The sequence below is a fragment of the Lactuca sativa genome, chromosome 5 (genome assembly GCF_002870075.4).
Source record: "Lactuca sativa cultivar Salinas chromosome 5, Lsat_Salinas_v11, whole genome shotgun sequence".
Classification (NCBI taxonomy): Eukaryota; Viridiplantae; Streptophyta; class Magnoliopsida; order Asterales; family Asteraceae; genus Lactuca; species Lactuca sativa.
In genome coordinates, this window is record NC_056627.2 from 54,091,833 (window position 1) to 54,109,797 (window position 17,965).

A 17,965-nucleotide genomic window follows, 5' to 3' on the forward strand; every position below is an offset into this window, starting at 1 on the left:
CTGGTCCGTACCAGACAAGATCGCTTTTTGGGGAGACAGGATCAGAGGCGCTGATTGGAGGGTCGTGCGCCCTCAACCGCTAGAGCGCTCTCATTGGCTCTGACGGTAATGCTCTGATCCCACTGTTTGTCTCCAGACCGTACCTTTTGTCTTGGAGCAAGGAGCGTCACTTGGCGGGCACGAGCCTTCTGCCTGGGCGTTCCGCTCCTAGGGGCGCCAGCGGGCACTGAGCCTGCTGGGCTGGGCCTGGCTGGTGTGCCCGGCTCTAGGGCTTGGACGCGGCTATGTTGTGCTGCCATAGGCACACCATCAGTTACATTACCAATCTTACTTCCTTATTCCGAAGAACCTTGGTCTTCCTATCCAGAATCGCAACGGGATTCTCAATGTAGTTCTGGCTCTCATCCACCTGGATGTCACCTAGCGAGACGACTGTGGCCTCATTAGTGACACACTTTCGAAGTTGAGACACATGGAAGGTGTTGTGAATCTAGCTAAGCTCTTCCGGTAATTCCAGACGGTAGGCTACTTTACCTACTCGGGCCGAAATCCTGAATGGCCCAATATATCAGGGTCCTAGCTTACCCCTCTTTCGAAATCTGATGATTCGCTTCCAAGGTGACACCTTCAATAGTACAAAATCCCCCACCTAAAATTCCAGGTCTGAACGCCGTCAGTCAGTGTAACTCTTCTGACGACTCTATGCAACTCGCATTCGGGCGCGCACTTGCCGAATTAATTCGGTAGTCTTGAGCACTACCTCAGTGCTCCCTATGACCTGGTGTACAACCTCATCCCAACAAACTGGGGTCCTGCACCTTCAACCGTATAACATTTCGAACGGGGCTCGATTGATACTGACATGATAACTGTTATTGTACGAAAACTCTGCCAGTGGGAGATACATATCCCAACTCCCTCCAAAATCCAATACGCATGCCTGCAACATATCCTCCAGTGTCGGTATCGTCCTCTCGCTTTGACCATTGGTCTGGGGGTGATATGTCGTGCTAAAATGTAGTTGAGTGCCTAGCTCATCGTGGAATTTCTTCAAAAATCTGGATGTAAACCGAACATCACGATTAGAGACTACCGACACAGGCGCCCCGTGTCTAGCCACCACCTCACGCACATAAATATCCGCCAACTTCTTTGCGGATATACTTTCGGAAATCGGAATAAAATGGGCACTCTTCGTTAGTTTATCCACAATCACCCATATGGCATCCACACCCCTCGTCGTTCTTCGCAACTTCGTAATGAAGTCCATTGTGATCTCCTCCCACTTCCACATGGGAACAGGTAGTGGCTGGACCTTACCATGAGGCCCCTGATGCTCGGCCATGAACTTCCTGCAGGTCAAGCATCGCTCTACAAACCAAGCAATTTCCCACTTCATGCAGGGCCACCAATAACTCAGCCTCAAGTCCCTATACTTTTTTGTAGCTCTTGGATGTATAGAGAACTTGGAATTATGCGCTTCCTCCAATATCTTTTGTCTCACTCCCCCAGTCACTGGTACCCACACCCGGCCACACTGTGTCAAGAGGCCACGACTATCCTTAATAAACAAAGGATATTGTCCTCGGATTCTCTCTATCTTCCAATTCTCTTTCCTCACTCCCTCAACTTGAGCCTCTTTGATCATCTCCAACAATGGACAAATCACCGTCATTCTCAAACACACACTCCCAATTGGGGAACCTGCCATCTTACGGCTCAAAGCGTCGGCCACTACGTTGGCCTTCCTTGGATGGTATAGAATCTCGCAGTTATAGTCCTTTAGAACGTCCAACCACCTCCTATGTCGAATGTTGAGGTTCTGCTAATCCATCAAATACTTCAAACGCTTGTGGTCAGTGTAAATGGTACACTGCACTCCATACAAGTAATGCCTCCAAATCTTGAGGGAAAGCACCACTGCCCCCAGTTCCAGATCGTGAGTGGGGTAATTTGTCTCATGTGGCTTCAACTGTCACGAGGCGTATGCTATCACGTGCCCCCTCTGCATTAGTACCACACCTAACCTTGAAATCGATGCGTCACAGTACACCACCAGATCGTCTAATCCCTCAGGTAGTACTATGATCGGAGCCTCACATAATCTCCGTATCAAGGTCTCGAAGGCCAACTGTTGATTTGTACCCCATCGAAATGTCACATTCTTCTTGGTCAGACGGGTCAATGGCACAACAATCTTGGAGAAATCCTGGATAAATCTTCGATAATAACCCGCTAAACCCAAGAAGCTACGAATTGCTGATGCATTGTTCGGTACTTCCCACCGCATCACAGCCTCAACCTTGGCTGGATCAACCAAAATACCCTCCTGATTGATGATATGCCCCAAAAATTGTACCTCTCGCATCCAGAAATCACACTTGGAGAACTTGGCGTACAACTTTTCCGCCCTTAGGGTCTCCAGCACCTCCCTCAAATGTTGATCATGCTGCTCGCTGGTCTTAGAATAGACCATGATATCATCAATAAAAACGATAACCGACCGATCCAGCATCGTTCTGCTCACCCTGTTCATGAGATCCATGAACGTTGTTGGGGCATTGGTGAACCCAAACGGCATCACCACAAACTCGTAGAGCCCATATCGAGTCCTGTAAGTTGTCTTCGGTATGTCCTCGTCCCTAATCCTCATCCGATGATACCCCGACCGAAGATCAATCTTGGAAAACCAAGACGCACCCTGTAGCTGATCGAACAAATCATCAATCCTAGGCAACGGATAACGGTTCTTCACTATTAGCTTGTTCAGTTCCCTATAATCAATGCACATCCTGTGGGATCCATCCTTCTTTTTCACGAAAAGCATCGGTACTCCCCACTGGGAACTGCTCGGATAATGAACCCTCAGTCTAACAGCTCCTGAAGCTGTGTAGATAACTCATGCATCTTAGGTGGTGCCAACTGGTATCGTGCCTTCGCAATCGGTGCGACACCCGGCACCAAGTCGATGCGAAACTCCACCTGCCTCTCCGGAGGCACTCCCACTAACTCCTTGGGAAAAACGTCCCGAAAATCCTGTACAACCGGCACACTACCCACTTCCTTCGTGGTCTCTACCCTCATATCTGAGATATAAGCCAGAAATCCTGAACAACCCTGCTGCAGGAACCTCCTTGCCCTCACAGCCAAACAAAGGGTTGGACCCTGTGATGCCCTATCAGCATGTATCACCAGTTCTCCCCGACTTGGGGTTTGAATGCTCACCATCTGATGCTCACAGTCAATCATGGCCCCGTTGTCCCCCAACCAATCCATTCTCATAATCATTTTCATCCCTCGTAACGGTATCAGGACTAGGTCGACACAAAATCTCTTACCAAGCACATTTAGGACATAGTCCCGATACACCCTTGTAGCACTAACGATGCGGTCGTCCGCAAACTCTACCTCAAGCGGGGAACCCAAAGCCCCCGACATGTCCTGGAACTTCTTGCTAAGCGCAAGTGACACAAACGATCGGGTAGCACCCGAATCAAACAAGACATGATCAGGCATACCATTGAGGCATTGACCATAAAGGTCCCTATGCAAGAATATATTACACATAAGTCATACAAGAGTAATAGAAATAGAGAATAATAGAAACGTACCAGCTACAACATTCGACGCAACCCGAGCCTCCTCGGTAGTCAGCTGAAACGCGCGGCTCTTCACCATCGGGGCTTCCACATTAGCTGGGCGAGCATCAGTAATTCTCATTGTGGCAGGTGCAGGTGCTTCCACCACTCCTCCCCCTCCCTGCAACTTCGGAAAGTTGACCTGCTTATGGGAGGTCTGGTTGCCGTGAAAACATATCAAGCCCTTTGTGGGGCAGTCCCTGCTCATATGGCCATGCTGGCCACATGCATAACATCCCGAGCCTGCCAGACGACAAGCTCCACTATGCACCCTACTACACTTGGCACACCGGCCCCAACCCTACTGACCCTTGCTGGAAGTGTCTGAGGTCTTAGGCTTCTTAGCCTGTCCCACTACTGTCTGTACCTGCTCCGGCTTCCGCTTGGTGCGGAAGTCCAACTCTATCTCCCGTTCTCGGGCCTTCTCTACCATTTCATTCAGGGTTTTGCACTCTGTAAAGCTTACAAACTCCCGGATATCATCCCTTAGCATGGAATGATATCTCCTCCTCCCCATATCCTCATCAGTAGCATATTGTGGGATCAACAATGCTCGCTCCCGAAACTTGGCGGTGATCTCCGCCACAGTCTCGGTGGTCTGTTGGAGTTCCTGGAACTCCCTCACCATCCTCTGTAGCTCAATGGCTGGTGCAAACTCCAAATCAAATCACTGCACGAATTTGGCCCATGACATCTCAGCCACACCAGCTGCTCCCACCTAGCTAGTAACTTCACCTCACCAATCTCGGGCTCTATCTCTCAGCATACAGGAACCAAATCCCACCTTTGACGCATCTGGATAAGAACTCGTGCGTTGGGCATTCTTGATATCCGCGATCCAATGTCGGATAACAATGGGGTCCCTAACCCCGAAAAACTCTGGCGCTCCGCACACCTTGAACTCCCGAAACAAGGGAGTTCGGGACCCAACCTGGCCCGCATCAATCTCAACTCTTAATGTCCAGAGCCTCTCCTCCATAATATCCATCATGCCCTCCTTGACCGTCCCAAAGATGACTGGGGTAGTGTCAAGGATGCCCTTCATAACCTCAGCCGCAATCAGCTCGTGCAACCTCTCGTCAATGCCATTTTTAGTGTCACCTGATCCCGCCTTGGATCCAAATCCCGATCCTGATTCCCCTGCTCCAAATTGTGTCATCACCATGCTAAACTGAAATACCATAATTCATAATGATCAAGATTACCATATAAGGGATCTTTCCACACCGGTCCTCCTTGAAGTTACCAGATCTAGCATTGGTTCGGGTACATGTCCTGTGCTTTCAATAGTACGGGCCCAATACTACCTTCCACACCTACCTATACCTTTCCCAAGGCTATATCCGATGACCCCAATTTGTCCCAAACTCAATAATGTCTTCCAGACTACCCATAACTCAAATCCTAGGCGACCCTAAGATTTGCTCTACCTGTACCAATGAGACCAATCATAACCGGTTGCCTTTATGCATGCAAATTATACACATAAAAGGATCAAATAGACTTTCGAATAAAAGATTCTACCCTAGGACCACAACCAAACAAGGAACTGGAAATAAGGCCAAATCAATCATTCTAAGGCTATAAGCTCCTAACCGTATATAATTTTAAAAGCATACACATAGCATGTTCCATATAATCAACAAAGTTCAAATATCAGTATAACATGACTTAACATATTAGGGAACTACTTACTTGGCTCGGCTGATCACACGTGCTGCACTCTCCTCTTTTCATTTCTTTTAAAACCTTTTATGTTACTTTTGAAAACAATTTACCTTTTCCTTAGTTTGAGTCCCGATACACCCGAGAGCATGCCCGAATCCCTCAAACCAAGGCTCTGATACTAACTTGTAACGACCCAAATTTTTCAAAGAAATTTTTTGCTTTTAATTAATCAATCATAATTCATAAAACATGAAAATCCAAATAATTGTTTTCAAATCCACCATCATTACACATTATTTTTTTAAAACATTAGAGTGTCCCCAAATCATATCAGAAAAGAGAGATAGAGTGCACACCGCATCATCACGCCTTGCCTTCGCCCTTGGGCTACGATGTACCTAAAACAAATCCACAAACGGTAAGATGAAAGATTAGTGAGTCCCCCAAGGCATACCCCACACAACTTCCATATGTCATATTAGCTATATAAGCTACCTCTACCACATACCACATATCAATTAGCTATAATAGCTATCTCTACCATCAGCCATAAAGGCTATCTCTACCATTATCCATAAACGCTATCTCTACCATTAGCTACGAAGGCTATATCTACTGCATATCGTTACAATTAAATATATGACACACCTCTCAACACAGCAAGTATACCAAATATCAAAAAATGGGCGGCCTTGGTGCCTTAGACCCATTGGTATGGTGAGAAGACTCACCTCTCAAAGACAGAACTGGCAAACTGTAGTCAGATATATCCCACATTGCTCCTCCCAAACTGCCTATAATCAATAAGTAAATAACTCAGCATAATCCCATACATACCCCAAGGTCAAACCTGGTCAAAATCAAGGTCTATAATCCATGCTGACCCTGACTCGTCGAGTGTGACCTGACACTCGTCGAGTTCCTTGTTTAACTCACTAACTCGTCGAGTCACCCCATTGACTCGTCGAGTTCCTTGATGTTCACGGCCGTGAACTCCCAACCGGAAACCCATGTCTGTGAACCCTTTCCCGTGAACCCTTGACCGTGAACCCTTGACCGTGAATGAGAAAACCCTTCCCGACTCGTCGAGTCACTTTCACGACTCGTTGAGTTCCCCTAGTCCAACATGTTTATGGTCCTTTCTAGTGGGACTTAAGGTCCCAAACTTCATATCTATCTTCTTCTAGGGCAGATGTCACGTAAAGTTGCAAACTTTACGTGCATGCATGGCCTCACATGGCCATGCACTAAAACTAATCCTTTAAATAAGGCTTTCTTGCATGGAGAGAGGATAAGCTTATAAAAAGATGCAACTTTATACTATTTGGGGCTTAAGAAGGTCCAGATCTGGAACCATATCACTATGATAGGTCCAGATCCAAGCTTGATTCCATTTTCCCCCAATAATGACCATAATCATCCAAATGGAGATCTAAGACTTCAAGGCTTAAGATGACAAATTAATACCTCAGTAAAGTGTCCGAAACAAAGTAGATGTTGTATCTGATGTTTCTCCATTGATCCTTCTTCCTTCAACTATGAATACCAAAGCAATAACTCTATGAACTAGCATACACAATTCAAAACTCACATATGATTAAGGTTAGAATCTTTACCTCTCTTGTTATGTAGCAATAACAAGTTTAATCCTTCTTGATCTTGACTTCTGAAAGCCTAGTGCCCTAAGTGTTGCACCAATAATGGAGTCACGGTTGGGTTTTGAGCACTATAACACTCCTGTGATGCACATGCAACCCTAAATGCTTTGGATCTTTGTTTTCTCTAATTATACATGCATTTTCAATTTTCCAAAGCATTCTCCCTATCTAGCATACAATTGAAGCTATAAAATATAAACTTAGTTTGGATGCTTACCTCGTGAGTAAGGTAGAGTTCTTGAACTTTGAAAGCTTGAGCACCTCAAGTGTGATGCCTCTATTGGTTCACAAACACCAAAATGCAAGAAGAGGCTTGAGAGAATAAGTTACTAGCACAAAATCAACTTCACTCTCTTGGAAAGTAAGTGGCAACCGATTTTGGCTCTAGGAGGGGCTTATTTATAGTGTTGCACATGCTAGGATTGCACTTTGTAAACCCTAATGACCCATGACTTTCCACATTCTCATGCTCCATGGATTTAACCTCCATAGACTTGATGGGTTTTAGTATACTAGAACATCCTATGGTGCACATACAACCCTAAATACCTTGGATCTATGTTTTCACTAATTATACATGCAAATGGTTTCCAAGGCATTAACCTATAACTAGCATGCAATTTGTCATAAACAATACAAGATACTAGATATAGTAACATACCTTTTATGTGGCTTGAAGTCTTGATGTATTTGGTGTTTCTAGAATGACTTTGGCCTTTAAGAACTTAGTACCCTAAGTGTTGCACCTCAAATGGAATCACAACTCACCTAGAACAAAGGTGACTCTTGAGAGAGAATTCTATGCACCAAAACAACTCCATATTTCTCTAAGAAAAGAAACACACGTTTTTGGTCATGAAGAATCATATTTATATGGTGGATTCCAAGGGTCATGGGTTTAACCCAAATCCATACCCATGGGTTTTATAATCCATGGTTCATGTGGCCCAACTCTTTATGTGTCCATACATAAACTTGGTCCAACATGAATCATAACCCCAACACATATAAATATAACTAATCAACATAATTAGTCCCCATAGATCTAATTAGTTTCTTTTGATCACTAAATTAATTCCAAATTAATTCTTGATCTATACTAATTAAAACATATGATTTCATATTAATATATTCGAACTTATAGTATATTAATAAATCATATATAACCTTCTCTCAAGAGTCCATCCTAACAAATTGTCCTGGTGTTATGCAACCCAAATGGATCATGCTACTCTCGGATCGAATACATACCAATAATAGTTATGGGCTTAAACATCTATTCCAACAGGACTATCCATGGATTATTTTAGCCCATCTACATAATCATGGTTCATTGGCCCATACTACAAGAATCATTGATTTACATAATCAATCCCCATATTTAATTAGTCTCTTTTGACCACAAAATTAATTCCAAATTAATTCTTGAACAATACTAATTAAATAATATGATTTCATATTAATATATTATACTTGTAATATATTAATAAACCATAAATAACCTTATTCTCAAAATCCATGATATCAAATTGCACTGTTGAAGGCAACCCAAAAAGGACCATGCTACAATCGGGTCAAGTACATCCCAGTTATAGTTATGGGCATAGACACCAAATCCAATAGTCTCCCACTTGGATAAGTCTAATAACTATAGCTGTCAATGTAACTTCAGGATCCGACTTAACAATCGTAAGCTTTCAAAAGCCGTTGTCAACTCTGACCCAGTCATTGACGCATTCTTTAGACAAGGGATCATATAATCCTTTATCCTCAAGATATCAGCTGGACTAAATACATGTAACAATGTCATACTTATTTTCCAACAGTTTGTTTCCCGATTTCCGATTCGTTTAACATAAAACATAATTGAACACATCAATTTAGTTCTGACTGGGCCCGGTACATAAGTCAAAACAGAATCATTGAGGGGCCCAAGATATCACTTTTAATGCTCTTAGGATAAAAGGGAATAGATAAACTTCGACATTATATGCTTGTACTAACTACTCATTAAATCATGCTAAACGATATATTTTATAACATCAAGTTACTGATGCATTTTCGTATCATCAATGCACAACTAATTCATAGTCAACAACTCATATATCTAGGTTTGAAGACTTATATGATATTATCGTCTCACGATCACTCGTGATAAATTCCATGAAGTGATTCAAGTGAGTGCGGGTTGATCCAATACTCAAATCTTATTTCAGAAGTACTCATGAATGGTATAACAAACTGTTGCTATGCCTAACACCTTAGACAATCTACAAGCCAACTCATGACATTCTTCTTTCATACTTACTTCCACCGTATGATCGACTATGGATAATTTGAATAAATCTTATTATTCTGAAAGTCAAAACATGCAAAGTGAAACAATAGTAAATGATTGACACAAGATAGTAAATTTACTTATAAATAAAACTCCTTTTATTTAATCATCAAATGTCAATTACAGTTTAGCTATTACAAGTTTCTATTTATCTAACCACTAAAACTAATATTTTCCATTAGCCCAATGCCCCTTTCATGCTGCAAGTGCTTAACCCAAGTTAGTCCCTTTGTAAGAGGATCTACTAGGTTCTTCTCTGACGATATCCCCTTCACCACGAGGTGTCCTTCTTCTACTTGATGTCTTATGAAGTTGTATTTTCTGCTGATATGTCTAGATCTACTATGATCTCTCGGTTCCTTGGTTAAGGCAACAACCCCTTCATTATCGCAAAAAATCTCCATAGGCTCCTTTATGGATGGAATGACTCCAAGGTCTCTGATAAAGTTTTTCAACCATATCTCCTCATTCGATGCTTCGCTTGCTGCTATGTACTCTGATTCGCACGTTGAATCAGCTACAGTCTCCTGCTTGGAACTTTTCCATGTCACCACTCCTCCATTTAGGGTAAATATCCAGCCCGACTGAGAGCGGAAATTATCTTGGTCGGGTTGAAAGTTGGCATCGCTATACACTGCCACTTGCAAGTCATCACTCCCACCAAGGGCAAGGACCCAGTCCTTAGTCCTCCGCAGGTACTTGAGAATGTTCTTAACCACAATCCAATGAGCTTTACCATGATTCCCTTAATATCTGGTGACCATGCTCAAAGCAAAGGCCACATCAGGGCAAGTACAAGTCATAGCATACATGATCAAGCCAACTACAGAAACATATGGAATACGACTCATCTCTTCTATCTCAGCCTCTATACTCGAACTTTGAGTCTTACTCAGTTTGGTATTGCTTAGGATAGGTAGGTTACCTTTCTTGGATTTCTCCATGCTGAAACGCTTCAAAACCTTATCCAAGTAGGTACTTTGACTAAGTCCTATTAATCTTTTACTCCTGTCTCTCAATATCCTTATCCCTAGGATATAGGCAGCTTCTCCGAGGTCCTTCATAGGGAAACACTTCCCAAGCCAGGACTTAACCTCCTGCAAGGTTGGGATGTCGTTTCCTATGAGTAGTATGTCATCTACATAAAATACCAGAAAGCTCACTATACTCCCACTAGCTTTGACACATATACAGGACTCATCCTCGCTTCTAAAAAATCCAAACTCTTTGCCTTTCTCATCAATACAAAGATTTCATCTACGAGATGCTTGTTTTAATCCATAAAGTGGTTTTGACATCCATTTTCCATATTTCATAGTCATGAAATGCAGCTATGGCTAGCATAACCCTTATAGATTTAATCTTCGCAACTGGTGAGAAGGTCTCATCATAGTCAACTCCTAGAGTTTGAGTGAATCCCTTCACAACCAGTCGCACCTTATATGTGTGTACTTTCCCATCCATGTCGGTCTTCTTCTTGAAGATCCATTTGCACTCGACTATCTTACGACCCGGTACATTGTTTCTGAGGTTCAAGGTCCATAAAGTTAGCACATTTAGAGTTTAAGACCATCTATGTTAGATTTTGAGCCATTTACATGAAAGTAGAATGTCGTCTGGTCTTATTCGGAGCATGCAAAGTCACCAAGTCAGTGACTTTATGGGTTTAGACATTATGTGGGACTCAAATCTGTGGTTTGGACTTATGACTTAAAGCATTAAGTGCTTAATGGCATAAGTGAGGATAGATGGTAGTACGTTGTGCGTACAAGCCAGTACACACAGCGTACAAGCCATTAAGCGTGTACGCGCAATGTACTCAGCCAACTTGGGTTTCAGAATTTGGGCTTCGAGTTTGGGCCATCTGTTTGGGTCTTAGATTCTTGGGCCCTAATGGACCATCAGAGTGATAATGTTCTGGACTAAAAGAAGGATTGGATCTTAGGTTAAGGCCAAATAAGGAGCGTGGGCCCAATTTGGAAAATTAGGCCATTCATGGGCCTTTATGGATCTTATGGTTTTGGACTTTGTGTTTTGGGTCCTGTTGGGCCATCACGTTTTGGGGTTGATATTTATTTATGGAGGCCCATTATGGTTTTGAGCCCAAATTGGAAAATTGGGCCATGGATTGGGTCTTAAGGAATTTTTGGTAATTAGGCCTTGTGGACTATTGGGTTTGGGCCCAATTTGGAAATTGGGCCATTAAAGTACTTATAGACATTATAGTGTCGGCTTTTGTTTTGGGATTGGGCCTTAGTTTTGGATCATACTGGGCCAGGGGTAGAATGACCATTTTACCCCTTGCATGGATTAAGGATTATAGTATGGAACCCAATTTGCTAATTGAGTGTACGGATTGGTATTGATAGCTCGGGAAGTCGGCAGGGCAGCAGCTAAGGATGACATTTGGGAAGCTTCTGCTTTCGAGGTGAGTCTTCTTACCATACCAATGGGTCTAAGGCACCAGGGTTGGCCCATTTTATGATATGTGGTGCACTAGCTATAGTAGAGATATGCGGTATGATAGTTAACTTTATGCTAATTCGTATGCTAGTGAGTATGTTATATTTTCATGGAAGACCCCAGGGGAGCCTGTGGCAGTTGGATATAAGACCATGTGGGGGAGCCTATGGCATTCCTAGGTAAAGACCATGTGGGGGAGCCCATGGCATGATGGTATAAGACCCTGGGGGGAGCCCACAACATCCTTATATGGTTATGTATGTGTTATGTAGTATGATAGATACTTATGTGATATATGATATGTTAGTGATTATGTATGTTATTGCATGGAAGACCCTGGGGGCAGCCCGTGGCAGTTAGATATAAGACCATATGGGGGAGTCCATGGAATTCCTAGGTAAAGACCATGGGGGGATCCCATGGCATGAAGGTATAAGACCCTGGGGGAGCCCACGACATCCTTATATGTTAGTATGCATGGCTTATGTGATATATGTAGCTTTTATAGCTAATATGGTATGTGTTATGTGGATTGTGTGTGGGGTATGATTTGGGGGACTCACTAAGCTTTGTGCTTACAGTTTACAGTTTTGGTTTCAGTTATTATCGGTTTGGAAAAGAAGGACTCGGATTGATCACAGTGCACACACCTATGATTTCCGCAATGAGTGATTTTGGGATGAACTCTGATAAATGCTTTACTTAATGATGATTTGAGATGTTTGAAATAAATGGTATCAATGTTTTAGCTATATTAAAAATGAAATTTTTACCATTGATTTTTGGGTCGTTACATGAAACCCGAAAACGTGACAGGTGAAGCCCTAAGAGGAACGTAAAAGAACTTGGAAGTCAAGGGTGATGGAGTTCGTTATCTCATGAATCAGATCTGGACATCGAAGTTTGGTGGCTACAGGGATGTTGTCATGAATGAAGCCCATAAAACTCAATACTCCGTTCATCTAGGTTTAGACAAGATGTATTTGGACCTTAAGAAACTCTATTGGTGGCTGAACATGAAAGCTGAAATTGCTACCTATGTGGGCAAGTGTCTGACTTGTGCCAAAGTCAAGGTAGATTATCAAAAGCCCTCAGGTCTACTACAATAACCAGAAATACCTTAGTGGAAGTGGTAGCGAATTACAATGGACTTCATAACCAAACTACCCAGGACAACGGGAGGTCATGGCACCATTTGGGTAATTATCGATAGATTAACCAAATCCGCACACTTCCTGCCAATAAAAGAAACTGAAAAAATGGAGAAGCTAACAAGGATGTAGATTAAAGACATAGTACGATTACATGGGGTGCCAATATCTATTATATCTGACCGAGATAGTATATTTACCTCGCGGTTTTGGCAATCACTGCAAAAGTCCTTGGGAACAAATCTTGACATGAGTACAACGTACCATCCTCATACTGATGGGAAAAGTGAGAGAACCATACAAACGTTGGAAGACATGTTAAGGGCTTGTGTGACAGATTTTGGTAAAGATTGGGATACCCATTTACCACTAGTTGAATTCTCATACAACAATAGCTATCACACTAGCATCAAAGTTGCACCCTTTGAAACCCTCTATGGCCGTAAGTGCAGATCTCCTCTGTGTTGAGCTGAAGTGGGTGATACACAACTAGCCAAGAACCAAGTAATCGACAGTACTCTAACCGGTCCCGAGATCATTCGAGAAACCATAGAAAAGATTGTACAAATCCAGGAACGATTGAAAGCTTCTAGAGACAGACAAAAGAGTTATGCGGACAAACGATGAAAACCCTTAGATTTCAGGTTGGTGACCACGTCTTGTTAAAGGTCTCACCCGGGAAAGGAAAGATACGTTTCGGAAAAAGTGGAAAACTAAATCCAAGGTATATCGGGTCATTCGAGATTCTTGCTAGAATTGGTCTGGTTGCTTATGAACTCAGTAACATTCATCCTACTTTTCATGTCTCAAATCTCAAGAAATGTTTATCTGACGAGACTCTTATAATCTCACTCAATGAAATCGAGTTAAACGAGAGTCTACACTTTATAAAAGAACCAGTGGAAGTCATGGACAGGGAAATCAAAAGAACAAAACAAAGCCATATCCCAATAGTGAAGGTTCGCTGGCATGCCAAGAGGGGACCTGAATTCACTTGGGAACGGAAAGATCAGATGAAACAAAAGTATCCACATCTTTTCCCTAGTTCATGAGTACCACTTTAGAAACAATTTCGGGACGAAATTCCCTCTAGCAGGGGGATAATGTAACAACCCGATATTTCAAGTCAATGTAATAGTGTAGGTCAACCATTGTAACTAGTTTTAAAGTAATAAAGAGAAATTATTTGAATATTATGTGCATTTAATTATTTATAAAGATGTAATAAATTAAGATAAAAATGATCGTCAAAAACAAAATGTTAGATAAACTCGATATCTATGAAGAAACTTGTAGTACTCATGACAAGGATTCCAGAGATATAAAGAATGTGGAAATCCGAGTTATAACGAAGAAGTTATGACCCATCGTAGTTTCGCGATAGCATCGACACAACGCTATGTGACGTAAAAAAGTGAACTTACAATAAAATGCTTTTTAGCCTTAGGTGTCTAAATGAAAGCTGATGTATACGATAAACCGAGAGTGTGCAAAAAAAGAACGCCCAAATCTGACTTCGTATGAGGAAGTTATGATTTTTCTAAGATTCGGCACAACTGTATACAACCTGAAATTCGAATTAAAGATTGAGCAATTTTTAGCCGACACAACCTAAACGAGAATTGAATATCTTGTCAATAGTAGTTCAACGGTAAAAATACAGACGGAAACAGACATCGGATGAAGAAGTTATGAATTTTTAATGGACTTTTCCTGTCCCGGCTTCTTAAAAATATAATATTAAAAATAAAGTCAAAATTAGCCAACAGAGTCAAAACGAAAGTTATAAAGTACAGTCTCACCTACACGTGGATATAAAGAACGTCAAAAACGGAGCTCGTATGCGGAAGTTATGAATTTTTGAAGTTCAAGGCCCAAATTCTGAGACTGGTCCGAAGCCGTACGCCCAACGTTCACATGCACTAGGTCTGGAGTCAGCCACGTCGCCCTACACCTTCGCATGATGGACGCGTGTTACTAGCCATGGCATGTTCAAAGCTCAAATACCGATTAGAGACACGTTCCTTCATTACGCCTCGCGTACGAGGGTACGCCCTGCGTACTGAAGTATGCCCAACATACTGAAGTACGCCCATCGTAATGCGAGGCTTCGTTCAGGTATAAAAGGGGTGCAAGATCTCTCGATTTATGTTACAAAATTTGATCTTTCTTTCCCTTTAAACACTCTTTTAAGACACTTTAAACCCCCCTCCCCCCCCCCCCCCCCCCCCCCCAAAGTTTAGGGAACCTCTCTAACACCCGAAGAAAACCCGAAGCAATTGAAATCCTTGAGAAAAGAATCTTTTTCGGTTGAAACTCTACCCGCGCAGAACTCGATTTTCACCAGAAACTCGTGATTTCAAATAGCGAAGCGCTGCCCAAATCACCACATATCAAGTGATTTCATACCCTACATTTTCACTACATATAAGTAAAACACAAGGAAATCTTGTGTTATTAACAAAACTATTCAAATAATTTTCAACTATCGTTTTTACTAGAATAAACATACTACTTTACTAAGTCTGGGATTTCATATAAAAACAACATATAAACTATAATAGGTATAGTTTATGAAACAAATGCACTATTTTACAAGTTCAGGTTACAATACAGAAACAAACATATAAGCTATGATAGGTATAGTTTATGAGACACATATACAATTTTTATTCATTTCAAAATGAGTTTTCATTATTCTACCCATAACCGTCGATATAGCTTTGTGAGACATACTTCAAGCAACAAACAAGTCCTAAAATTATAACCAGAGTCTCCTGGAGGGAGAGCATGACACTTGTATATAGATCTATATGGGATTGACAATCTCGCACCTGAGCTATTTGCAACAGCTAGGCCGGCAGGCCTGAGGTGACAAATGTTGTACCAATTACGACGCCTGAAGAACGTCGCGTTCAGACATTCTGATGTCATCAAGCATGGTTATGATAACTCACAAGTTGGTATTGAATAATACGATTAGTGTATGAATAAGTAATCAGCTTCACTTAGTTTTATTTTAAATAAAACTATAATATAGTATTTCACAGTTGATATGAGCATATTTAGTTATAAAATTCATGCATTATCTTAATACTTTATGTTGATTTTATCTCATTTAATGAACAAAAGGTGCTTAATTAGTTTATAATTTCATTTTTCAGCAACAATTACAGGCTTGGATGGAAAAGGAAGCGGAATTGGCGATTGGACGCTTGGATCTTGGATTTTGAAGAAAGAAGGATGTTGTTGGACAGCTTGACCCCTCGTCAGTGTTTTGGCTATATCTCATGAACCGTAACTCCGATTGACGAGATTCAAAATGTTCTGAAAAGTAGACACAGATTCGGACGACTTTCGTGTTTTGAGAAAATGCTGATTCGAAACGTACTTGGCGAGTAGGGTCGATTACTCACCGAGTTGGTCAGAAGTTTCGCGATTCTGGACGCGCTGACTTGCCGTACACGGGTTTTAAGTGACGGACTCGCCTAGTAGGTCACTGGACTCACCGAGTAGCCTCTGTTTTGTGAAAATCTATATAAAGGGACTTTCAGATCGATACCCTAGGATATAGAGAAACCCTTGGAGGCCAATTGTCGACTAAAGGTGCTGCTGGAGCGTGGGAAGCAAGGGAATCAACCCTACATTCAATTTTAAGGAGAATCAAGGCAAAATCAATTTTACTCTTTACCTAATCTCTTGTTTGAACTATTTTTTTACCAATTGATTTCGTTTTTGAGCTTGTTTCTGTTGTAATCATGAGCTAAAACTCATAACTTCTGTTTAGGTAGATGAATTTGTGAACATGGATTGATTATTTGATTAGGATTAATTTTAATTGGTGATTATGTTTTATTAAGCTTGTTAAAGAACCTTATGTGTTAACAATAACTATTCTTCTGTTAATAAATTAGTAATTAAGTTGTATGAACATCTCTTAGTTATTAATTTCATATGATTTATTGTGACCACATAGTTGTATGTCTAGGAATAACGAATGTGAAACTAGAATTAACTAGAAGATAGGTAAGTTAATGTGTGAGCTTGTTTGATGAACATCAGCAAGAGGTTAATTGAAGGGCCAATTTAATTAACCATTACAAGTCTTATTTAACCCGAATTAATAACTAGGAAATCCGTTAATTTAGACAACTGGCCACTGCTTGAGTTAATTTGTTTCCTAAGGATTAGTAATAGCGAACATGAAACTAATCATCTTAGTCGGTAGCCAATGAAGAATTAATCCGATACATTGAAATCATCCATGGGAACAAATGAGTCGAACTAAACATAAGTCCTCTTTATTATTGAATTTAGTTGATTTTTATTTGCTTAGCTCTTAGTTTCTTAGTTTAAGTTTTAGTTAATTGTTTAAGTTTCTAGTCTTGCAAAACTAGAGAAACCCCTCTTTCTATTACTTGTTTTATTTAGATAATATTAGCATTTATTTTAATTGTTTACCGTTCCCTGTGTTCGATACCCTACTTACCTGAACTAAACTGCTAATCGATAGGTACACTGCCTTTTGTGTGTTCTTCTTTCTGTTTAAGTTAGTAGGATTAAAACTAGTTGGTTTTTTACACACATCAACAGTATAGTTGGTAAATCTAGACACTTATAATTACAGAGTTTTCATACAAGTACAATTACATAATACTATACTAGTACAGAGAAATCATACATTTCAGGGTTTTATGTGAATTAAAACTACATTATATTATTCCACAGTACAATATCAACTATACATTTTGGTCTTAAGGTATTAAAACTACAAACCATTTACAACAGAAAATATAGGATTTTCTGGGAAAACATACTTATGTTTTCAAGAAAAAAATGACAGATTTTCAATTACAAACATGCTTATGAACTCACCAACTTAATTGTTGGCACTCTTTTCAAAACCACTTGTATTCTCAGGAAAACAATAAGCAGGTATCCACAGGTTTTGAGAAGACGGAGCTTCATACACTCATGTCTTTTAAACTTTTGATATACATTTTGTTGTCATGTAAACTATGATTTTGAACACAAATGTAAAACTTATAC